This window comes from Salmo trutta, chromosome 36 (genome assembly GCF_901001165.1).
Source record: "Salmo trutta chromosome 36, fSalTru1.1, whole genome shotgun sequence".
Classification (NCBI taxonomy): Eukaryota; Metazoa; Chordata; class Actinopteri; order Salmoniformes; family Salmonidae; genus Salmo; species Salmo trutta.
Genome location: NC_042992.1, coordinates 30055721 through 30082799, shown reverse-complemented (window position 1 = coordinate 30082799; position 27079 = coordinate 30055721). Strand labels below are relative to the sequence as shown.

The following is a 27079-nucleotide window of genomic DNA, read 5'->3' as shown; positions in this document are numbered from 1 at the left end:
GAATTACAGGGTATAGGGCAGGCTATAGAGGTCAAAGAAACCGGTCTGATTGAGTTGCCAGCATGAGGCCTTCTTTATTAGGACCGTTTGAACAGGGGAAGAACGGTGTGGATGGAAGGTCGAGCTAATAAACTCAGGCTAGAGCGCAAGGACAAAGCACTCCTGACTGAGCTTAAAGGTTCCCAACCTTTGCCACGTTCAACTAGCGATCGGACAAATTTGAGAATCTGTTGCTTTGTTCTCCTGCCCAAATGGCGTCCCGCACTAGGAGATTAGAATTGTCATCGCTCACGTAAGAGACATGATTGAGAGGTGTAAACAGGCGCCCGTTGTCAGCATTATGATTTGAATTCGCTAACTTGAATGGTTATCTTTTTATTAGGCTAACTATAGATTTCGAATGCCTAATTACTATTATGAAATTGCCTAATAAATGACTTTTTATTTTACTTTATTTTAAAATGGCAATTTGAATACATTACATTGAAATCATAACAATAGCCTTAATAAAGCATTCATTATGTTTGCTTAATTGAACAGAATCAGCATGTTTTCATGTTTATAAGCACATATATTTCGAAGTAGGTTGCACAGTGCCTTGCATGGTGTTTCCAAGCCCGTGATATTACGCGATGGAAAAAAAGTTTCAAATCTGTAGTTGTTACAGAGTCCGAAACATAGAATATATCTCGGCTACACAATAACCCACTAAATTAACGCAGGTTTATTCAATATAGTCCATTTATAATTAATTCCGTTTCAAGAACATTTTTTTTTGTCAATGGTATTTTACAACCTCATAAGTTACCTGTTTGTATCCAGGCTAATAGGCTACTAACTTTTTTCTGTCAATGTTTCAAAACACAAATAAAATGAACTTACCCATGTTGAAACCCTTATAAGCCTTTGTATCACTGTAAGCCTGACATTACCAATTGTTTAACTTTCTGTCCATGTCCCAAGTTTCTTGGTACGCTTCTTTAATTCGATCCGTTTGATGTTAGCTCAATGCATTTGACTTGTGAAATCCCCCCCAAAATAAAAATGTAATTGATAGGTACCAAAGGGCTGTTATTGGTATTTAAAGATCTACGGTAGCCTATTTCACCGTCCACCCCCTTGAGAATAGACTTATGGTGGAAATTACGAAATTACCCTCATTCCATTTGAAAACGTAGAAACGGACTTATAGCCTATATTCTCCCCAAGAGACCTAGACTAGTTACCAGTCTTTTTAGAAAACATTCCACTCATTGTAGCCTACTCTGTGTCACATACAGTTCCAGTCAAAAGTTTGGACACACCTACTCATTCCAGGGTTTTTCATTATTTTCTACATTGTAGACTAATAGTGAAGACATCAAAACTATGAAATAACACATTTGGAATCATGTAGTAACCAAAAAGTGTTAAATCAAAATATATTTTATATTTGAGATTATTCAAAGAAGCCACCCTTTGCCTTTTTGTCAGCTTTGCCACACCAGGTGCTGGCGTATAAAATCGAGCACGCAGCCATGCAATCTCCATAGACAAACATTGGCAGTAGAATGGCCTTACTGAAGAGCTCAGTGACTAAAAGTGGCACCTTCATAAGCATTAATCAATCTTTTGATATCATTCTAACTAAATGACACAGTGGGGTTCATACAGTCATTATTTATAAAGGTACGTTTTAAAAAAACGACATGATTTATTTATTGAATCTCAAATGAGATCAGCTAAATGAAGTGTAATACATTTGGTGAAAGAGGTAACCTCAATTAGGTCAATTCCTCTGTGACTGTGACAACTGGTAGGCCACCACGACTGTCACTTCTAATTTTCTTGCACTAATGACTATTTGATGAAGGAACAATTGTGAAACGCCCCGATTGTATGCAATTATTACCTGTAGAAAGTGGCGACAGAACAGAGCTAATCGCCATTCTAAAGACGATGCTGCCGTCATGTGGTGTTTTTTGTGTATTTCATATCCCCATGCTTTTACTGACGCTGGGAGTTGACAAAGTATAGGATTCTGCTTCCCCCTGCTGTCTCTTAAGTTGCACTACACATATTTAGAGTTGAGTTGTTCTCTCTTTCAAAATCAAGAGTCAATGTTTATCTGTTGGTTTGGAAATTGTAATGTGTTGATCTGTAAAGGTATAATCTGAAATATTTACAGCATTTTCAATGGTAATGGCTTAAAAACTTAATCAGTCAATTGTGACTGGTGAGGCCAAATACAGTAAAATTACAATATACTGTATGTCATGGTAAAAAAAGAAAGAAGAGCAGCAGAGCTTCAATAACAGAGTTGCCAGTGCGTTACTGCAGTCCACATCACTAAGGATCGATCATGGTCCACACACGCCAACACAGTCGTGAAGAGGACACAACAACACCTCTTCCCCCTCAGGAGGCTGAAAAGATTTGGCCCTCAGATCCTCAAAAAGTTGCACCATTGAGAGTATCTTGACTGGCTGCATCACCACTTGGTATGGCAACTGCTTGGCATCCGACCACAAGACGCTACAGAGAGTAATGCGTAGGGCCCAGTCCATCACTGGGATCGAGCTCCATCCAGGACCTCTATTCCAGGCGGTGTCAGAGAAAGGCTCTAAACATTGTCAAAGACTCCAGCCACTCAAGTCCTAGACTGTTCTCCTTGCTACCGCACGGCAAATGGTAGCGAAGTCTGGAACCAACAGGACCCTGAACAGTTTCTACCCCCCAGCCATAAGACTGTTAAATAGTTAACCAAATAGCTACATGGACTATCTGCATTGACCCTTTTTGCACCAACTTTGACTCGTCACGTACACTGCTGCTACTGTTTATCTGTCACTTTATTCCTAGTTATATGTACATACAGTATCTACCTCAGTTACCTCGTGAACCCTGCACATCGACTCGGTACGAGTACCCCTTGTATATAGCAAAGTTATCGTTACTTATTATGTATCTATTATTACGTGTTTTACTTTTCTTTACTGCTCTATGTTCTTTCTCTCTGCATTGTTGGGAAGGGCCCGTAAGTAAGCATTTCACTGTTAGTCCACACCTGTTGTTTCTGAAAAATGTGACGGATAAAAAGGGATTGGAGTATTATCCCAAAACCTCCAGTCTACATCTTATAGTATCTTAACTACTGTATTACAATATTCTCTCATGTCATCTATGTAGTTAGCAGTGAAGCTGGTGGAAGGAGGTATAGGACAGGCTGGGATGGAATAAATTAACGTGATTTCCATATGTTTGTGTTTGATACCGTTACATTTATCCCATTCCAGCCATTACAATGAGCCAGTCCTCCTATAGCTCTTCCCACCAGCCTCCACTGGTAGTTAGTAGTACTATTGAAAATTACTTTGAGCCCTGTAATTTCTACGCCTGACTGATTTGTCTATATGCCTGTCTCTCTCACACACACACACACACACACACACACACACACACACACACGTTAGCTAGAGATTGAGCAGGTGTGCGGGTGGCCGCTTTGGTTGGTTTTGTCGCCATGGTGACGGCGTGTTGCCAGGCAGCAAGCGATGGCCCTCGGGAGCAGCGGGTCACTGCACACTAAGGGCTCTCCGCCCACATACACACCTCTCAGCTGTACTACACGCCTCTCAGCTGTACCACACACACACACACACACACCTCAGAGGAGAGTGGGAAAGAGGGAACAAGGCAGGAATGTTTTAAGAATAAACAGTGGACTATTTTGGAGTGAACAGCGATGAGTCCAGATCTGAATCCCGTCAAAAACCTGTCGAGACCTGAAAACAGCAGTTGGTGGAAGGCACCATTCAAACATTGAAAATTGGAGTAGTTTGCAGCTGAAGCTCCTGGGTGCCAGTAATTTGGGCCATTTGATTTAATGTTCTTAATTAACATTATAAATGTCATTTTTCATAAACAAAATTGGTTCTGCAATGTTGACAATCCAATACCAAGTGTGGAGACCAATTAGTTATTTCAAATTTAACTTATTTTTTGCAGAAATAGGGAATTATTTCAGAAGTTCAAGGGTGCAATATCTGTCCGCCACTGTATGTTTGGTAGATACAAATGCTGACTTTATGTGAAATGTAAAAGGTAAAGGAGCCAGTCGATGCATTTCAACACATTGAGAGATTTTTTCTCTAGCTTTTTCACAGATCAAATCACAGATTGTGTTTACATGATGATGTTCCCAGTCATAAAACCAATAAATATTACAGGGAATTTGAAACAAATAATCCATTCTAAATATTAGATATTGTTTATAAAAGCATTTAAGAAGGGAAATCCACCACCCCACCCTGCATTATCTGGGAATTTAGTTATTATTCCTTAAAACTCCATTACGCTAAAACAAGATAAGATTGGATATCATCACTAAAATCCATTGATTCATCAATTCAGTTATGGAGTTGAATTTTCTGGTCATCCAATACAGTCATGATATCATTTTCCTGTAATAAGTGTACCAAATGTCCATGTTTATTATGAATGTGTTAAGGGTGTGTACTGGAGGCGAAGTCAGGTACAGGAGAGCAGAGTGTAGTGAACAGGCACACTTTTTATTCCGGTCCAACGAAAGCACAGAAGTACATAAATGTGCCCAAACACGGAACATAGACAAAAGTATGGCACGTAACAATACCCACATAACATAAGTACAATTTCACACAAAGACATGGAGGGGAACAGAGGACTAAATACATGCAGTGTGATTAGGGAATGAAAACCAGGTGTGTATGGAACAAGACAAAACAAATGGAAATATGAAAAATGGAGCGGCGATGGCTAGAAAGCCGGTGACGTCGATCGCTGAACGCCGCCCGAACAAGGAGAGGAGCCGACTTCGGCGGAAGTCGTGACAGAATGTGTAAAGACCTCTATCCAATCTGGGGGTTACATGTTGACTGATGGGGACCAATCTGTTTGCAATGCATTTCCCCTGTAGCCTACCTAAGCTTCTTACATAAAACACATACAGCTATATTCTCCCCTCACCCCAGACTTTTTCTCTCTCCCCCTCTCCCTCACACACATGGTTCCATTGTATTTTCATGACAGGTTTTACTAGGTTATTGTTGATGATTAACAAAAGGCTATGCTCATAAACCAAGAAAGGTTTATGGTTCATAAAGATGGCAATTTGTCTTTCCAAGATCATCCACCCTGACAGAAGTTGATTTACAAATGCTTCATAAAACCTCAGCAAAATACACACACTGTCATGTGTTCTTAAAAACCTGGTTAAATACCAACAAACATTGTGGTCTATAAGTTACAGACCCAAAGGGGTTTAAATTGTGCAGTAGTTTTTGTGGATGGGTCCTTTTTCACTCTGAATTCACTACTTTTCCATCATACAAAAAATGGTTTTCTTCTACTGAATTATTTATGACCTTCCTAAGCCGTAGTCTGATTTAGAAGTATGGAAATTCTTGTGGCGTCTCAGTCAGACATTCAAGGTGCTTCTTCCCTTGACATCAATGGAAGTGTCGCAGATTGGGATCTGTGAAGTTCATGGCTAAAAGCCTGACATGTTACCCCTCACGCAGGCTTCTTCAGACAGGTACAGACGCTTCAGAAGGGTGGTCACGTGTTTGCGAGGCATGGGGATAATTTGAGTGGTAAGGCTAACCTAAAACATTATCCCAGTTTGATATGCTGCTTGTGTATTAATTCCCGAATCAGCTAAAAATAGAAAAACATCATGTTTTGGTCACGGAGACAAATGCACATGGCTAGCTGGCTGCAGCAGGTTCTACCATTTCACAATAGCCTGGAATCACCAGTTGTTACTTTTAAACAAAATACCTTTTTGGGTATACTGTTGTTGTTTGGTTTACTGTTTGAACAGTCGCTAAGATTATATTTGGTTATCAATGCAAAATAGGCTACTTTGATGAATAGCCTATAGATAAGACCAAGGAACCAAGCCACAACACTATCCCCACGGCTACCTCAATTTTCAGCTATTACAAAAGTATTTCTTCGATGAGGTTTAACGGCGGTTGGCATCCAATAAATGTTGCATTACCGCCACATACTAGGCTGAAGTATAACTCCTTTATACTTTCCTTAAATAAAAAAATACCCTACCATCTAACCCTACACTCACTAAAAACCCACCACTCTACTCCACCATTTAAATCAATCTAGTCCTACCTCAGGCCAACAGCCTGAAAGGAATGAACACCACCACTCAACACACCCTGTAACTCTTCTGACATCAAGTCTTGCACACCCAAATACCTTTCTGCAGCTACCACCACAACCTCTATTTTCTGCAACCTACGTTCCATCCCTGCAGTACAGCTGATAACCATTGCTATAAACGCTAAAAATCCAATCTTACTGAGGCATATATCACTTGTTGGCCTATCCCTATGTACTGGTACAGATCTAAACTCAGCAAAAAAAGAAATGTCCCTTTTTCTGACCCTGTCTTTTAAAGATAATTCGTGAAAATCCAAATAACTTCACAGATCTTCATTGTAAATGGTTTTAACACTGTTTTCCATGCTTGTTCAATTAACCATAAACAATAAATGAACATGTACCTGTGGAACGGTCGATAAGACACTAACAGCTTACAGACAGTAGACAATTAAGGTCACAGTTATGAAAACTTAGGACACTAAAGAGGCCTTTCTACTGACTCTGAAAAACACCAAAAGCAAGATGCCCAGGGTCCCTGCTCATCTGCGTGAACGTGCCTTAGGCATGCTGCAAGGAGGCACAAGGACTGCAGATGTGGACAGGGCAATACATTGCAATGTCCGTACTGTGAGACGCCTAAGACAGCGCTACAGGGAGACAGGATGAACAGCTGATTGTCCTCGCAGTGGCAGACCACGTGTAACAACACCTGCGCAGGATCGGTACATCCGAATATCACACCTGTGAGACAGGTACAGGATGGCAACAACAACTGCCCGAGTTACACCAGTAACTCACAATCCCTCCATCAGTGCTCAGACTGTCCCTAATAGGCTGAGAGAGGCTGGACTGAGGGCTTGTAGGCCTGTTGTAAGGCAGGTCCTCACCAGACATCCCCGGCAACAACGTCGCCTATGGGCACAAACCCACCGTCGCCGGACCAGACAGGACTGGCAAAAGGTGCTCTTCACTGACGAGTTGCGGTTTTGTCTCACCAGGGGTGATGGTCGGATTCACGTTTATCGTCGAAGGAATGAACTTTACACCGAGGCCTGTACTCTGGAGTGGGATTGATTTGGAGGTGGAAGGTCCGTCATGGTCTGGGGCGGTGTGTCACAGCATCATCGGACTGAGCTTGTTGTCATTGCAGGCAATCTCAATGATGTGTGTCACAGGGAAGACATCCTCCTCCCTCATGTGGTACCCTTCCTGCAGGATCATCCTGACATGACCCTCCAGCATGACAATGCCACTAGCCATACTGCTCATTCTGTGCGTGATTTCCTGTAAAACAGGAATGTCAGTGTCCTGCCATGGCCAGCGAAGAGCCCGGATCTCAATCCCATTGAGCATGTCTGGGACTGGTTGGATCGGAGGGTGAGGGCTAGGTCCATTTCCCCCAGAAATGTCTGGGAATTTGCAGGTGCCTTGGTGGAAGAGTGGGGTAACATCTCACAGCAAGAACTGGCAAATCTGGTGCAGTCCATGAGGAGGAGATGCACTGCAGTACTTAATGCAGCTGGTGGCCACACCAGATACTGACTGTTACTTTTGATTTTGACCCCCACATTGTTCAGGGACACATTATTCAATTTCTGTTAGTCACATGTCTGTGGAACTTGTTCAGTTTGTCTCAGTTGTTGTTCATACAAATATTTACACGTTAAGTTTGCTGAAAATAAACGCAGTTGACAGTGAGAAGACGTTTCATTTTTTGCTGAGTTTACTACTCACACCACTCCTCTCAGGATCCTGCCCCCTTCACCCATCTTCCTCTACGTTCTTCACTGCCTCAGCATATGACAACTTCTGCACTACTCTAACCCTGGAAACCTCAACCTGCCTCTCTCACATGGGACATTTCTGATTCCCAGCCCCATGGGCACCCCTACAATTAACACGTACTGCTTCTTTCCCAAGGCTACACATTCCTTTGTCCATGTCCTTCTGCACACTTCTCACACCTAGGAACCTCCCTCCTACACTCTGATGCCACATGCCCATAAGCTTGACACCTGTAACAACGTAATATATTCAGCCCAAAAGCTTGTACGGGATAACTTATATATCCCAATATCACTTTGTTGTGCAAAGACTCAACATCAAAACTCAAAAGAACAGACAACGAATCTTCTGTTTCACCACTGACGCCACACTGTCTACTTCGTAGCAAATGACGAGCATCACAAACACCGGGAATCTTCCCCTTCAGTTGGTCAACTTTCACATTTACCGCTACCCCAGTAATCACTCCTTTCAATGGTGCCCTTTTCTTGAGAGAAAAACAATTCACATCTCGTCTCCATTCATTTAACACTGAGCGCCTCTCCCTCTGACCAACAGAAACACAAACAATTATCACAAGACCACTTCTGGTTACCCTCACCGATTCCACAGCACCCAACTCTGTTATCACCCACCCGGAAACCACAAATGGATCAGCCAAAAGGCAAGGGTCCACTTTTTCAAAAATGTCACAGACTCATCTTTATCCTGACCATCGGTGCAAGCCTCGGGCTCTGAGACCTTCACCACACCTGCCCCCTCTGATAGTTCGCCCTCACACACTTCCATTTCTCCTCCTGTCTTCAGCTCATTCTGCTTACACTTTCTACCATTCTTCTTTAACAAACCATCTCCCTTTTTTCTGCCATTTTTAACCGATTCAAGGTCACCTTATTCCTCCCTCTCTCTCTTCGACCTCCTCTGCCTCTCATTTTCCCTGCATTCTAAGTATACATCTCCTTATGATAACACTGCAATTCTCCTGACATGCATCTTGTTCTTGCCCTCTCAAGGGACGCCATTTTTCCCAGCTACGGATCTTCGGTACGGCCGATGCTGACACTTCGACCACTCAAGCTCACCCAGTACAAAAGTACTTTGAATACTGGAGCGTATAACAAGGAGATCCGCCTTTTGTGATGAAAAATGACAGTGCAACATTGTGCTACACTCTGAATCTTGTATCTCTGTAGAGCTTGCAGTAATGTCAGAGAGGAAGAGAGAGACCCAACTCAGTGGAAAATCTGTCTCCCTCCAGCAAGTAGCGCTTTTCCCCCCTGTTTCACCCTCCAAGCAAGGAGTTTGTATGGAGATCAATGACTGAAGAATTTGGATTACAAAACAATGAATGGCTTATTTGTTACATGAGGTTAATTTAATCGAATAGAAGTTTTATAATGCTTAGCTAAGTAGTTACAAGTGTACTGATATAATTAGGAAACGTGACACCCAGACAACTTTGAGAAAAAACACTTTATATCGGAGTTGTCTCGAGATGGCAATGCATATTCATAGATTGAGGCTAGTAGCATAGCATCTCTCTCCATTGAATACAGGCGGTTGACATCAACAACCCTTATCGAATATTAAAAATAGGATTACAATAATAAGATGCATCCACAAATCCAATGAAAGCATAGGCGGGAGCTAGATAGCCTGCCGTATTGCATTGTGGACAATGACTACAATTGTTAGGGCGGAGAGACATGTATCTTGTCAGTATATCCATAATCTTTGTTGTAACACAAGTTAGAGGAGAGCCTGGCTGCAGTCCAAACACTTAAAAGACACACCCTCATCCACTTACCCATGCCTTATGCCCTTGGGGGAATCCCTGTCGCCATCTTGGAGGGTGGTCCAAATAATTAACCAAGCAAGGGAAGTTTGCAACTTAAGCCCCTCAGCCCTCGTTTTCAGTCGGCTTTGCGCGTGTACAATTATGTTCACTCCGGGGCCTGAAACACCCCATAACTCAATTTGCGATGATTGTACATCCGCTACGAAAAGTCCTTCAAAAACATAAAAACAACATCAATGGAGATGTCAACATACAAGTGTAGGTAAAAACGAATGCAAATATGTTCTAAATTTTGCTACTAGGTAAAAAGTAAATATGTTATTGTTTTGTTATCTTTTGGAAATTGTAGAAATAAAACATTTCACTTCAGAATTTCCAGCTAGGCAGGCTAACGTTAGTTAGCCAATTAATTTGCTAGCTATCATACAGTAGGCATGTATTAACAATGATATATTTAATATAAGTAGACATGCACTTATAATTGAATGTAGAGCATATAAAGCACCCACAAGCCACCGGTGGCTGAAAACACAATCATCGCGGGATGAACGAGTGACACATTATTTAAAAATTATGTATTTCTCCCTCGCCCTGCAAGTGTATACTCGTCAGACGTCATGATACGTCATCAGAAGTGTCCACTTAATTTGAGGGCTGATGGGGTGTGTCTAAAGTGTTTGGACCACAGCCCCGTCAGAGATGTTATTTATTTTGGGAGATTGCAAAATATGACCTTTTCATTCAAGACAGGATAAATATATTGTTTCAGGTGATAATAAAACATGTTTTGTTCCGTTACTTTTTCCTCAACTTGTTTCTCTAACTTTATAGGAAGTCAAGCTAGCTTGTACTGCAGAGCAAAGAGCTGGCTAGCTCAACCTAGTCTCAGAGCATTTTGTATTATTCTGTATGTAAATCCGAGAAACTCCTTTTCGTATGCTATGTTACAAATTACCATTTGTACAATTCAGGATGAGATTCGAACTCACAATTTGTTTGTGTTTTTGCCTTAAGTAACCAACCTTCTTATGTAACATATTGTTGTAATTGAGTGTACTGTTATATCTAGTCTATGAGACCAGGCTGGCTAGCTAGCTAAAGCTTGGCTAGGTTGAAGTTACCATTTTGGCTAGTCACCCCCACCTAATCATTTTCATAAAAACAAACGTTATTCCCATCACAATAAACTTAAACAGGAGGCAACAGTCATATAATATAATTTTCTTAATAACAGGCAATGTGTATTGTTAACATTACTATTGAAATTATTCTCACTTATAGGAATGGGTAATTGTTTACAAGTTGCTAGCTATCCCATAAGGACATCACTGAAAACCATACATTTTCAACTTCTTCTGTGGTTTGTTAACTTCCTGTTCTTTGATGGACTCTGGCTGGACTGAAGATGATGCAAAGTTTGAAAATTGTCAAAGTATGCGGTGTCTGTCTCGCAACAGAGTTTTCCACTGCAAGGGGGTGCTGCATTTCCATTCTGTTATGGACGTCCCCATTGAAATTCATGACATCCGGTGCAACATAACGGAGTGATTATGGTAATGTAAATGAATAAACAATGTGAAAGAGATTGATGCTTAAAGGCCAATTCCGCACATTTTCAACCTCATATTTATCCTCTCCAGCACTAAACCAGTGTCTACCAGAGGAGGCTGGTGGGAAGGGTATAAAAGGATGGGCTCATTGTAATGGCTGGAACAGCATCAGTGGTTTCCATATGTTTGACACCATTCCAGCCATCACAATGAGCCCATCCTCCTATAGCTCTTCCTACCAGCCGCCACTGGTGTCTACATATGTGAAAACAGAGTGTTTCTATGATCTGTGGTTAAAAATATAAGAAGAAAGCTTCTGTGTGACATCACAGGGTAGGATTAAAGTAAAAAACTGATTTTCAAAACCTGCAACAAGTTTCTAGCCCAAGGGAGGGTATTTTCTTGCTCCCCACATCACCGTGAAGCTCATATTGTTTGAAAATCACTGTTTTTAAAATGTTTTAACTTTTGATGTCAATTTTACCGTAATTTTTTATTCTACTAAACTTAGAAATGTGCCGTTTTCAGATATGTTGACACTGGAGATTTTGAAAATTATGTTGAAAAGTGGTGGTTTTGGCCTTTAAGCTTACTACAAGCGTCACTCCGTTGATCTTTGTGCATGTGAAGTGGGATTTTTGGAGCAGGGAACACCTTTTGGTAACACGATATGCTCACTGGGGGGGGCGATAGCAAAGTTTTTCATTTAATTTCGCCTTCTCTTGCTAGTATTAGTTAGCTGGCAGCCGAACCTTGCTGCTGGCTTTAACCTGGCTAAAAACATAGCAAACTAGCTAGCCTTTTTAGCTTCCCACATTTCCGTTTGAAATAATCATTCCTATATCAGCTAAAAATAGAATACCATCATGTTTTGGTCATGGAGAAAAAAAAGCACATAGCTAGTTGGCTACAGTAGGTTGTACCATTTCACAATTGCCTGGAATCACCAGCTATTACTTTTAAACAAAATACCTTTTTGGGTATATTCTTGTTGTTTGGTTTACTGTTTGAAAAGTCACTGAGATTATATTTGGTTGTTTATCAATGCAAAATAGGTTACTTTGATGAATAGCCTATAGATTAGGGAACCAAGCAACAACAGTACCAGTATTGCGCGTCTCCATTTTCAGGTTGTACAAAAGTATGTCGAATATTACAAGGAGCCGCCCCTTTTGTGACAGAAAACAACATTGCAACACTGCGCTATGCGCCGTACGGTCAGTCTACATAGTGTTTGAATTTACCTTTTAAGGAACAGACTGTAGTAGACGAAAGCCCATGAGTGAAGTCGGGGGAGGTGCGTCTGCGACAGCTGAAAGACGGACACAAATGTGTTTTTTCAACAGCAAGGCTCAGATCAACATGGCAGAGTTGCCATGTTTGTAAATGTTTTTCTTTATAATGCCGAAATAAACATCAACACTCATATCATACACGCACAATCTCTGAAATCATGTGTGTACATTGGAGCCTACAATCAATTGACAGAGTGAGAGAGACACGAATATCACACTTATTTGTAGGCTATATGTATATCCACGGTACACATACATCCAGGCAAATTAGTTCCTGTTTCAGTCATGTATTTGGCCACGTTTGCGTGGGTCAAACAAAAACACCCTAATGCAGACATTATACAACCGGTGGGTCTAATCCTGAATGCTGATTGGTAAAAGCGCATTCCAGCCTGTGTCTATTCCACAAATTACCACCAGCTAAATCTATGACGTTAAAATGCCTATTTACTTACTGCAGCTATCGCCTGCATTGTGGGAGACTCTATATAAGTGATATTGCCCGAGAAGCCGGTGTTTGGAGGATATATTGGCATGGGTGTTGTTAGGCCCAAGACAAATTTGAGACGGAGAAATGCAGGATTAAGGTTGTGAAGAGCAACTGCAGAAATTTTGGGAGAATCCCAATTGCAAACTCCTCATGACCTCTCTCCTCTCCTCCTTCTTAAAACCCATTGGAGGAGAAGGTCAGAGGGGCGGGACCTCTGGCTTTCTCATCCAATGGGTTTTAAGAAGGAGGCAAGGAGAGCGGTGCACGGATTATGCAACTGAGAATCTTCATGACCTTTGATCACATGGTTGTTGTAAAGTTCATGCAGTTGACATGTAGGCACAAGTCGGACAATTTTTATCCCCAGAATGCAACACATTTTGAAAGGTGGTGATGACTTGACAAAAGTGACCCGCTTGAACACACTCATACTGTAGGTCATGAGTTCAATAAGGGGGGAAGGTAGGCTACTCACTAAGCAATCAACCATTGTGACGTCCTTTACACAAGGTCTTTGGAAATTATGTTCTGGGCAATAACAATCGATTTAGGAGGTGAAAGCAATTGGTTAATCAAGATAATTAGAACACACTACCTGCTGCCTAAATAATAGGCCTATACATGCCTATACTGTTGAAGTGGCACCCTCTTCTGATCATGGAGGAGACTTCACAGAGGTTTTTTGTTTTTTCCAGTGTCCACATATCCACTTCTTTGCTGTCAACTCAAAGACTAGGGGAGAATCTCAATTGCATACTCCTTGAGTCCTCTCTCCTGCCTCCTTTTCAAAATTCATTGGAGGACAAGGTCAGAGGGGAGGGACCTCTGGCTTTCTCATCCAATGGGTTTTAAGAAGGAGAGAGGACGTGATGAGTATACAATTGAGATTCTCCCAACAATCTGTAGGTATACTAATGTCCTAACTGTAAACCACATAATTGTAAAACAGCTAACGGGTCTTCTACATGAACACGGGGAGGTAGGCCATTCGACTATACACACAGTGACATTTTACCCACATGCAAAATCATGCAAAAGGTAAATACAGAAGCGGAGGGATACAAACATCCTTGTAGAACATGGCCGTCATCCCGTCTCCTTCATGCCCTTCCTATTTACAGTAACTTATACTGTGATTGGCTTTGATGCTGGAGTGTCAGTTTTCTATTGGCTTCTTACAAGTCACTCATGAACTGTGTCAATGACGTAGGTTGTGCACTAGCTACATTGTATCGTTTGGCTGAACGGAATAGTTACATTTTACGGAGAAGGGGAGAGTGGATTTATCTAAATTGAGACGTCGATCATGATTATAGCGCATCGTCTTTTCATTATACCTCTATTTTAAACCATTCCTCTATCTTTTCACACGATTGTGGATGTAATATTTCAGGGTAAGTGGAATTCTACATTTGCTTCCTGCGTTTTCGTTTTTTCCCCTCGTAAGAACAAGAGTGCTTGTATTGTTTTAATCAAACCGTTCTAGACAGAGGATAGCCTAATAGGCAAATTTGTATTGACAACATTATTCGCCCCCTAAGTTGTTTTTTAAAATTATTATTATAATTGGTGTGCTCAGTAGTCGCAGTCATGGCACTTGATGGTTGGGTTGTATTTGTCGGAAGAGTTGAGGCTGGCAAGCAAGGTAGACTAATGGCTGTCGGTCGGCTTCGCCAGAGATTGTGAAATGGCCTAAAAGAGCACCTTCGCTAGACGACATATGAACCCTCCATTATGGTGTGAACGGTGAAAGCCCTCGGTTTATAACGGTTGAGGTGCGCGCATGTTGACAACAGGGCCACAACCAAAACAATAGAGCTAGAGCGAGCTGTCACAGCGGATTTGTTGTCTGACTGTCAGTCTCTTGCCACGTTCAAAATAACTTGGAACTCGGAAATCTCCGACTTCAGTGCTTTTATGAAAACGGGGAAAAACGAACTCCGACTGGGAAAATCGTTTTGAACGGTGGTCCAACTCGGAATTCCAAGTTGACAACTCGGGCATCTTTGTAGAACATGAACTTTCCGACCTGAAGATCACTGACGTCATGATTTGACCTCGCCCCCCCGGTGGTCCCAGTTGGCTTGAAAGCGCCATCAGAATGTCTGTCCGTCTTTGACTTGTCTGTCAGTCTGTGCCTACAGTAGGCTGGCTTGCTATTACAGTTTTTTTTTTTTGACAATTCTTTTTCATAGAAAATAATAGGCTACACTTCAGGCTGCACACTGTAGACCATATATTTCCCCTCGATTAACAGTCATACTTTCATCTTCAATGTAGCTGTTAGTGACGAAATACTCAGGTAGGCTAGCTATCAAAGGCAAAAACAGATGTCAGTGCACGCTGATAAAACTTTCAAACCTTTTTTTTAATATTTGCATTTTATAATCACTATACTTCAAATCTCTCTGCGTTTTAAAATCATTATACCTCTCAAATCTCTCTCATGTAATTATTGCACCTTGATGTACTGGCTTTGCATGTGATTATTAAAACAAACAACAAATCACTAATTTGTGATGCTGGGGTTTGGAGATCATATAATACTATGTGCATGCTGTACTGCACATAGGGGCCTACATATTTAGATTTGTATACCTTCACACAGCATACCTTTAATAAATCCTATTACATTTTGAAGGGAAACTTCTTGTATAAAGCTTCTTATGCAGAGATGGTCTTTCAAAGTATTTTGAAGGCCTTGACCACTGTTCAAATATAACAGATGTTATCTCATGTGGAAAATTTGCTCAGATCTCTGTAGCAAAGTGAGCAGTGCCATAGAACAGAGGGTATGGATTCCCTAGCTGTTAGTCCACCTAAATACTGTACTTACCCTTTAGCTTATGCATAACCTCTTGATGCATCAGCAGACATTAATATTAGATTCCGGGCCTTGAATTAGATTCGTAGTGGAACGTTAATCATTTTAATGTCATGTGACTTGGAAATTGGCGGCTATGTTGTGTGGAGGGTCCCAAGGGATCCGGTTCTTAGTCTGATTCTAATGCTGCTGCTCGGGTAGAAGTAGGCCAGACACAGCCTTGTGCTTTGGGGCCAGTCTGAAGGACACAATCATGTAGACTCCGATAGTCATTTTATCAATGCTTGAAAATATACTCGTATAACCCAAGTTATTGTAAGCCTTACTTACAGTATGACATAGTTTGTTACACAAAACATCACCCAGACTTATACCAACTTTTGATTTTGTTGAATTCATGGGAAATATATATATATATATATAAACAATGGCGTACACATTCAAGCTGTTACCAGAAACCAATGAACTTCCAACCTTCTGAACACATCATCACAAGCCATTCTAAGAGACAATTTATGTTTGATCAAAAAATATGGTCGGAGGCACGGGAAGGATGGTGTGACACAATTGCAGGTACCTCCGGAGGGACGCAGTGGCCAATTGGAGCTCCGTGCCGCACGCCTCTCAAATGTTTTAACAATTCTGAGGGCTCTGTATAGCTCTGCATTGACATTATTGGTTGAAGGTAGGTGAGGGCGGGAGGTCCTGTATAAACACCTACTTACTTACTTGACAACTTCCTTCACAGTTCTGCGCTGCTCAGCGATGCACAAGAAGTATGAATGCCCTGGCACCCCTACTGTACTTCTCTCACCCCAGGATTTACGGTATTACCGGCTTAGTACACAAAGGGGTGCCAAATAACCCGCAAAAAAAGCCTATTGGGCGTCTACCAGAATGCCCCCCCAAAAATTGCACAAGTAATAGAGAATTTCCATGGCGTATGCTAGCTAAATATGCTAATGAGCACAAAGGAAAATAAACAAATTGCAAAGACAGGTAATCCAGCTCATGAAGTTAAACAGGTTGGAACTTGTCACCTTATTAATTCAGCCACTTAGCAAATTAAGTTAGGGGTCTTCTTAACTAGGCTTGGGTGGTGTCCAGACTGGCATACCAAGATATTCAGTAATACTGTCACTGCACACAAGGGGCGCGGTTTTCAAACCCAACTGACCCTGCTTGGCTTTCGAGATCAGATGAGACTGCAGAGCATTTAGCACATTTTATACAATTAACTTAGGAGTTATAAGATATCTAGCTGGCAAACATTTAGTTGTGAATTCCATACATATATTATATCCATACATATATTAGATCACCTGGTGCATGCTTCACAACAGTGAGTGACTCACAAGGCTCCGGTCTCTCGTCGTTGTGTGCTTGTAAACAAACACTACGTGACTGGGGACTACCGGTAAGCTTGATAATGAAAAATTGTGACAGGTTGAAATGAAGAACGCAGAGTTCTTTATCTCCAACTTATTGCACAAGTTGACTGCAGGTATTTACTTATACAATTTGTTTTTGTAGTTACTTTTGAAAAATAGTTCAACGGTATTGAGAAACCATCCCATGGCTTTTTCCAAATACCCTGTTATATGGTATATACAGTGCATTTGGAAAGTATTCAGAACCCTGGACCTTTTCCACGTTTTGTTACATTACAGGATTATTCTAAAATTAATAATTTGTTTTTTTTCCCCCTCAGCAATCTACACACAATACACCATAATGACAAAGCAAAAATAGTTTTTTAGAAATTTTGGCAAATTTAGTAAAAACAAATCACATTTACATAATTATTCAGACCCTTTCCTCAGTTCTATGTTTAAGCACCTTTGGCAGCAATTACAGCCTTGAGTCTTCTTGGGTGTGACATTACAAGCTTGTCACATCCGTATTTGGTTAGTTTCTCGCATTCGTTTATGCAGATCCTCTCAAGCTCTGTCAGGTTGGATGGGAAACGTTGCTGTACAGTTATTTTCAGGTTTTTCCAGAGATGTTCGATCAGGTTTAAGTCTGGGCTCTAACTGGGCCACTCAAGGACATTCAGAGACTTGTCCCGAAGCCTCTCCTGCGTTGGTTGTGTGCTTAGGGTCATTGTCCTGTTGGAAGGTGAACCTTCGCCCAAGTCTGAGGTTCTGAGCGCTCTGGAGCAGGTTTTCATCAAGGATCTCTGTTCTTTTCTCCGTTCATCTTTCCCTCGATCCTGACTAGTCTCCCAGTCCCTGTCACTGAAAAACATCCCACAGCATGATGCTGTCACCACCATGCTTCATCGTAGGGATGGTGCCAGGTTTCTTCCAGACGTGACGCTTGGCATTCAGGCCAAAGAGTTCAATCTTGGTTTCACCAGACCAGAGAATATTTTTTTCTCATGGTCTGAGAGTCCTTTAGGTTTCTTTTGGCAAACTCCAAGCGGGCTGTTGTGCCTTTTACTGAGGAGTGGCTTCCGTCGAGCCATTCTACCATAAAGGCCTGATTTGGTTGAGTGCTGCAAAGATGGTTGTCCTTCTGGAAGGTTCTCCCATCTCCACAGAGGAACTCTGGAGCTCTGTCAGTGACCATCGGGTTCTGACCAAGGTCCTTCTTCCCCGATTGCTCAGTTTGGACGGGTGGCCAGCTTTAGGAAGAGTCTTGTTGGTTTCAAATGTCTTTATTTTAAGAATGATGGAGGCCACTGTATTTCTGGAGACCTTCAATGCTGCAGAAATGTTTTCGTAACCTTCCCCAGATATGTGCCTCGACACAATCCTGTCTCGGCGCTCTACGGACAATTCCTTCGACCTCATGGCTTGGTTTTTGCTCTGACATGCACTGTCAACTGTGGGATCTTATATGTGTGCCTCTCCAAATCATGTCCAATCAATTGAATTTACCACAGGTGGACTCCAATCAAGTTGTAGAAACATATCAAGGATGATCAATGGAAACGGGATGCACCTGAGCTCAATTTTGAGTATCATAGCAAAGGGTCTGAATACTTATGTAAATAAGGTATTTCTGTTTTTATTTTTAATACATTTACAAAATTGTATAACTTGTTTTCACTTGGTCATTATAGGGTATTGTGTGTGTGTGTGTGTAGATTGAATTTTTATATGTAATCCCTTTTTAGAATAAGACTAACAATGTAGAATAAGTCAAGGGGTCTGAATACTTTCCGAATGCACTGTATGGTATACCGCCCAAGCCCAGTGTCGATGCATAATTCTACATTTTTCACGCAGGAAAAAATTATTCTTGCTGTTTATTGTTAACGCAGATGTAAAATGCTTCTTATTGAAATTTCTGCTCGTTCAGCAGATACTACTCTGACAGATGGGTATCTATTTTTCTCTGGTATTTTTTTGTGTAAACAGACAACTGTTCTTGGTAAAAATTCAAGATGAACTCAAAGCAAAACATTAGGAAATGTAGTTGGCTACATTCTTTCTATGATAGGCCTAAACATTAGAAATATGTTGGACATGCATCGTTTTTGCCCAAAAAAATACCTTCCTTTTTCATTGAAAGCTCCCTTGTGTGGCTGCCAGCCAAATAGCGTTGGACTTCTGTCATCTGATGAAAATAAGCTATTTTCTGCCAAATGTGTTGCACTAATCTATTTTCTGTGCAGGAAAATTATAGTTGCACGTCCTTTATCACTCTATTGAAGCAAAAAATCACTGACTTTCAATATAAAACGCAACCCCTGTCAATGCACAGCTGGAATCACCTTCCGCTTTCTCCTGTTGTGCCAACCAAACACTTGACTGGCTCAACTGTTTTGGGGAACTAAGTAAACTCGTTAATGTAATATAATGTGACAGGTGAAATAAGAACGCAATCTGCTTTTTCTCCTAACGCATTGAACAAGTTGACTGCAGGTATTTATGCTTACTTAAAAAATAGATACATTTTAATATTTGTATCGGAAAACTTCAAAGAAGTAGTATTTATGATATTGTAAAACCATCCCTTGGTTATTTCCAAATACCCTGATGTAAGGTATACTGCCCAAGGCTATTAGAGAATGTGCTGTTACAGACGACCACTTCACGAGTCAAGTATACTTAACAAAAATATAAACGCAACATGTAAGGTCCCATGTTTCATGAGCTGAAAAACAAAAGAAGCTTATTTCTCTCAAATTTGTGCCCATGGTGGGGTTATGGTATGGGCAAGCATAAGCTATGGACAACTAACACAAAGGCATTTTATCAATGGCAATTTGAATGCACCAAGATACCGTGACGAGATCCTGAGGCCCATTATTGTGCCATTTATCCACCGCCTTCACCGCATGTTTCAGCATGATAATGCACGACCCGACGTTGCAAGGATCTGTAGACAATTCCTGGAACCTGAAAATGTTCCAATTCATTCATGGCCTGCATACTCACCAGACATGTCACCCATTGAGCATGTTTAGGATGCTCTGGATCAACGAGTATGATGCTGTGTTCCAGTTTCTGCCAATATCCAGCAACTTCTCACAGCCATTGAAGAGGAGTAGGACAAGATGCCACAATCAACAGCCTGATCAACTCTATGCAAAGGAGATGTCACGCTGCATGAGGCAAATGGTGGTCACACCAGATACTGACAGGTTTTCTGATCCACGCCCCTACCCTTTTTTTAAAACGGTATCTGTGACCAACAAATTAATCTCTTTATTCCCAGGCGTGTGAAATCCATAGATTAGAGCTGAATGAATTCATTTCAATCGCCTGATTTACCTTTTATATAAACTACTCAGTAACATTTTTGAAATTGTTGCATTTATATTTTTGTTCATTGTATTTTTACATCTGTTAAACACCTCCCCACCAACCTATATCAATTAGCTTTTTTGGCAATTTTTCTTTTAGCCATGTTGGTCAAAAAGTAAATTTTCCTCTGGAAACATTATTTCTCTTCACCACATATTCAACAGAAGCAGGAACAGTAGCTCCCACAAGTTACACTACTGATTTGAGATAAAGGCTGGCTGGCCTGGCTTGTTTGCATTTTAAAGTTGGCCACAGTAGTAAAACAGTTCCTCTACTTTAATTTGTCTGGTTGAACCGGAGGTACAGGAGCTCTGAGGATATTAGTCCTTATGCATCAGGAAGATGATGAGTATTTTGGGGAATGCTGCTGGGAACAACAGATGCTACACCTCTTTGTCCAACTTTGTTGGATCTTGTATCGTTAAGAAGGCAGATTGTACACATTTTTGCCATGCAGCTGAGAGAAAATGTTGCTGTTTTTAAAGCACTTCCTGTGATTCTACATATTCTGCCATGGAGCTGAGAGAACATTTTGCAGTTTAAAATATTTTCCTGCAATTCTATGTGTAGTAGGATGTCCCTTGGGGGTATCCGTACCTATGTATGACATGCGTGGGTTAGGTTAATAAACAGGCTGGAGCTAGAACCTCGTTGCTCTTCTGCGATCTGCTGCAGTTTGGTCTGAGATGCAGGTAGGCTGTCCCTCACCCTCTAGACGTTGCTCCTCCTCTGATAATGGACATTTAATTGGGGCCCTGGAGAGTGCGTCTGCTGTGATCAGTGCCTTCCCTGGCACATACACCATCTTGTAGGTGAACCTCAGTAATCTGAGGCGGAAGCGCAGAACTCTGGGAGGCAAGTCATCCAGTGCTTTTGTCCCTAACAGAGCCAACAGTGGTTTGTGGTCAGTCTCTGCTCTAAACTGCAGGCCAATAAGGTATTGGCTGAGCCTTTCACATGCCCATGTGATAGCCAACGCCTCCTTCTCCACTTCAGCATACCTTTGCTCTGTGTCGGATAAGCTTCGGGAGATGTATGCTATTGGACGCCACTCCATGTTGTCCTGCATCTGTGTGAGGACCGCCCCTAGCCCAAAGGATGATGCATCTGCTGATACTTTTGTTTTAGCGTGGGGACGGTACTGGGCCAGCACTCTCTGTGAGGCCAGGTCTCCTTTGATTTTGTCAAACGCTACCTGTTGCATGTGACCCCATGACCAGTCATTCTCTTTGGCTAGTAAGTCTCTGAGGTTTGGTTGTATCTGAGAACTGTGGGAGGAACTTACCCACATATGTGGCCATGCCTAAGAAGGTCCTGACTTCAGCCACGTTCTGGGGTCTGGGCATATCTGTGATGGCACTGATCTTCTCCGGGTCCGGCTCTATTCCAGCTGCACTGATTTTGTGTCCCAAGAACAAGACCTCTGACTGTGCAAAAGTGAATTTTTCGTTGAGTGTCAGGCCAGTCTTCTGGAGTCGGGTCAGAACGGCTGTGAGCCTTACATCATGTTCTGTTCTGTTCTGTCCCTTCCGCACACGAGCACATCGTCCGCGTGGACTATGACGCCACTCAGCCCATCTAACAGCTGGGACATGCGTCTTTGGAAATGCTCAGGACCGGAAGCGATTCCAAATGGCAAAACAGTAACGGCCAAACGGTGTTATAAACGTTGTGAGCGCCCTACTCTCTGATGACAGCGGTATCTGCCAGAAACCTGAGCGGGCATCCAGCTTTGTGAAGACTTGTGAGCCATCCAACTGAGCCAGTGACTGCTCCACTGATGGTAAGATGTGTCTCTCTCTGCAGAGTGCCTCATTCAAGTTAGTCATGTCCACACAGATCCTTATGTCCTCATTGGCTTTTGGGACCACTACCATCCCTGCACACCAGTCTGTGGGACTCTCTATTTTAGACACCGCCCCAATTTCTTCCATCCTCCCCAACTCTTCCTTTACTCTGGCCAATAAAGGGATAGGCACACGGCGGGGGGTGGTAAGGGCATAGGGGACAGCATCCTCTTTCAGGCGGATTTTGTAGTCCCCTTCTATCCTTCCTAGACCAGAAAACACTTTTGGGAATTTCTTTGTGAAAACCTCACCTGGGTCCTCCAGTTCGCGCACTCTCTCAATGAGTTGCAATGCTTCAATTGCTGGCAGCCCCAGCAACGGTTTGGCTAGAGAGTCAATGACGAAGACGGGCTGGATGGCACTTTTGTCTTTTACTCTCCAGTTTAATCACCAAGTGCCCTACCACTGGTAATATCTTATTACTGGGCCTGTACAGTTTTTTGTTTGTAGAGAGCAAAGGGCCATCTCTACTATAGCTATACAGCCTAGTTGGGATAGCTGTCACTGCTGCCCCAGTGTCTAGTTTAAATGACACAACCTCCCCATTGAGTTTAATGTCTGAATGCCAGCCAGCATTGTTTTCCTTTACTTCGCCCAGAAAGATGCTGTCCTGCTGTTTCAGGATGTGAAGTAGCATGTTGGAGAATAATACTGGTTTCCAAATTGCATTTCAGTTATGCTTCAGTGGTTATGCATGTTGAGTTGTTGTTCATGGGAGAGGGGAAGATGTAGTAGGATGTCCCTTAGGGGTATCCGTACCTATGTATGACATGCGTGGGTTAGGTTAATACACAGGCTGGAGCTAGAACCTCTTGGTCGCGCGTCCTTATTTTAGATCATACTACACTATGCATTTTGCCATGGCTTATTGTTGGTTCTTTTGCTGAAACATAACAGAACATACTGTTAAATACATTTAAAATGTTCCATGACTGTAGCTTTTATTTGGGTGATTTGCTAGTTCTCAAAGATTGTTCTAAAAAAAATATATATATATATATATATAGGGTCATTATCTTTTCTACTTACTTTATATCTGGTTTAGTCATTTACACTGAAGGTTTTCCATCCCGAAAAAGTTATCAAATGTTTTTTACACTGTTTGGACCCGCCCAAGGATTTCAATGTTAGACAAATCCCTGTGTAATACTGTTCACCATGTACTCTTATGGTCACTCGTTGACACACCAGGAACTCACTTTTTTGACACAATTTAGTTCACACCTGTCACGTTCTGCCATGCTATTGTGTTAGACCTGACTGCTCTTAGTAGCAGTAAACCTGGCTGCAACATGTCAGCTTGACAGGACCTGTGAATGCTCTTTCCTCGGCAACAGTTTGCAATATGAAGCCAATGTGACAGGACTCAAATGGTGATCCATTGTCATGTAGCCCTGGAGTGTGGGATTTCTGCCGCATGAGGAGATCATCTCCATCAATAGAAAAGGTCAAAGGAGAGGGAGGTGACAAGGGAAATTCCAGAGATTCGAGAGAGCCATAATGAAATGAATATGAGGAGAGGTTACAGTGGATAAAGCAACAGGCCTAGTTGGATAAGTGTGGGTGATCAAGAAGGGGTTAACTGTGTCTCAAAATAGTACCCATCAGGCCTCTACCTCTGAGCAGCTCTCTGCATGGAATCCAGCAAAGTCTTTGCAAACCATTGAACCTAGACTCAAGAAAAATGACCGAACTGAGATTTACTCAACCTATCCTCCGTTGTGAAACATTGAGGAATCCCTCCTCCATTAGCTGGAGTCAGATAACCAAGGAGTATTATAAGCTTCCCCCCACCTTCCTCCTTTTCAAGGCATGATGGCCCTGGCCTTCATTCTAGGACTTTGCCCACATTTCATTGACCAATGTGTAATCTGCTAAAAGGTCACTGCCACTAATTACTGTACACCACTCCAAAACTGACAGATGCCTAGCCTGGCTTGATTGCGCACTCTCTCTTAATCAGAGGACATTTTCACAGGGTGCGAAAGCACCCAGTTGACGTTTCAAGAAGACATCCAGGAAGGTCGATTGAACCAAGGTGACGGAAGGCCTGCCCTCGACAGATAATGAGGCGGTCTCTGTAAGGTCTCAGCAACCTGGAGCAGTCTATTTCAGACCAGCCTGCCTGAGCCTGTCCAAAGTGTCTGAGTCTGGGCTTTAGTTGAAAGCTACGTCTCTCCTTTAGCTCTTTGGGGTTCCTGTAATGTCACTGACTGAGTGAGCTGGTTCTGCTCTGGCTCGGTGTGAGTCGAGCGGCAGCCTCATTATCTTGGCATCTAATCAGTCGTCCAGCCAGCTCCTAATTGAGCCATCAGCGCCTTCGGGGGGAGGAAGAGGGAGGATGGACATGTCAATTACAGTAATGAGAGGGGGTAGCCATGCCGAGTGGCGCACGGGGAGAACAGGGCTGGCCACAACCCTTGTTGTAGTTCATTCTACGGCTAATCAAATATGTCAGCAAAGTCAAGAAATTGTTAGGTTTCCATTCACTGCGGGAGAGTCTGGGTGCTGACGGTCCTGCAAAAATGGTTGGGAATTTTTTTTTCTCACAGTTTTTGTGCACTGGGCCTTTACTAGTCCTGCATTAGTGGACAATTAAAAAATAAATTAAAAAATAGCAGTCCCATAGCTAGGGTTGCAAGGGGTCGAAAAGTTTCCGGTGAATTTCTGTGAATTTTCTATGGGAAGTTAAACCTGGGAAATGTGCTTAAATTCATCAAAACAGTCAGCTTATGACGGTGAACCTTTTTTTGTGGGATACACATAAGGCAATTCTAGGTCTTGTGGCATACTTTGGTTAAACTATCCACAATTGCAACCCTCTGCATGCACAGTACGCTCTTCCATCACATGCACAGTACGCTCTTCCATCACATGCACAGTACGCTCTTCCATCACATGCACAGTACGCACTTCCATCACATGCACAGTACGCACTTCCATCACATGCACCGTACGCTCTTCCATCACATGCACCGTACGCTCTTCCATCACATGCACCGTACGCTCTTCCATCACATGCACCGTACGCTCTTCCATCACATGCACAGTACGCTCTTCCATCACATGCACCGCTGATTCTCAAGATCTTGCACAGTAATGTGATGCTATTGAGCCCACACTACTACACTGTCTGAGCCAAGGACTACATGCTTTCTGGTAAGATTTGATTACAGTACTGGGTGGGGTGAATATATTTTATACGACATACATCATCTTTTGTTAACTAGTAAATAGTAGCCCACAGCAAAGTGTGTTAATCATTTCTAACTTGTTAACATTTCTGCTAGTTAGTTTTTGCTACCATGTGGGTTTTAGCTTGCTTGAGCCTAAGTGAGGAGTGTTAATTCACCTGTCTGCTTACATGTTTCATTTTAAAACATTTATCTTACGAAGGAGTTGTTTAATCTAACTGCTTAACTATTTATCTGTACATGGAATTGTATTCGGTTTTTATTTAACAATTTTCTGATCTTTACAGGAAAATGCCATGGGCACTATCTGATGTGTGGAGACATTTCACTGCAGCTAATGTAGAAGGAAAAGCTGTGTACATTTGCAAACATTGTGCCAAATCATATGTGAAGCATGCAACAGATGCAGAATAATCTGGCCAAGTGCATAAAGTTCCCTCAGCGCTCACAACAAGCAACCCCTGACAAAAGTCCCTCAACTTCTATTCGAGATCAGATGTTTTTTTTGACTCAATGGAGGAACGTAGTCAGAGAAATGCTGATTAATGTCTTGCACGAGCTGTGTATGCAACTGGTTCACCTCTGATGCTCACAGGCAATGTGTATTGGAAGAGATTTCTGAATGTTCTTCGCCTAGCATACACCCCTCCAACCAGATATGCTTTATCTACTCATTTGCTGGATGCAGAGTTCAAGTGAAGGTCAAGCAAATCATAGAGAAAGCAGACTGTATTGCAATCATCTCTGATGGGTGGTCGAATGTTCGTGGGCAAGGAATAATTACCTTAATCTCCATCCCTCAACCAATATTCTACAAGAACACAGCCACACCGGACTCTACATTGCAGATGAGCTGAAGGCAGTCATCAATGACCTTGGACCACAGAATGTATTTGCACTGGTGACAGATAATGCTGTGAACATGAAGGCTGCTTGGTCTAAAGTGGAGGAGTCCTACCCTCACATCACACCCATTGGCTGTGCTGCTCATGCATTGAATCTGCTCCTGAAGGACATCATGGCACTGAAAACAATGGATACGCTCTACAAGAGTGCCAAGGAAATGGTTAGGTATGTGAAGGGTCATCAAGTTATAGCCGCAATCTACCTTACCTAGCAAAGTGAGAAGAATAAGAGCACCACATTGAAGCTGCCCAGCAACACCCGTTGGGGGGGGGGGTCATCATGTATGACAGTCTCCTGGAAGGGAAGGAGGCTCCAAGAAATGGCCATATCACAGTCTGCCGATATGGACAGCCCCATCAAGAGGATCCTCCTGGATGATGTATTTTGGGAGAGAGTGGTAAGCAGCCTCAAACTCCTGAAACCTATAGCAGTAGCCATTGCACGGATTGAGGGAGACAATGCCATCCTGTCGGATGTTATGACTCTGCT

At 42.2% G+C, this 27079-nt stretch overlaps 1 protein-coding gene across 5 annotated transcripts in view; it reads left to right on the top strand.

Moving 5' to 3' along the window:
- Positions 1–14269: 14269 nt before the first annotated feature.
- Positions 14270–27079, top strand: part of LOC115175821 (myocyte-specific enhancer factor 2D homolog) — a 35397-nt gene continuing 22587 nt past the window's right edge. For all 5 annotated transcript variants that reach the window (XM_029735356.1, XM_029735353.1, XM_029735355.1 and 2 more), the window contains exon 1: positions 14270–14456. The gene's annotated coding sequence lies outside the window, so the exon portion shown is untranslated. The remainder of the gene's footprint in view (positions 14457–27079) is intronic.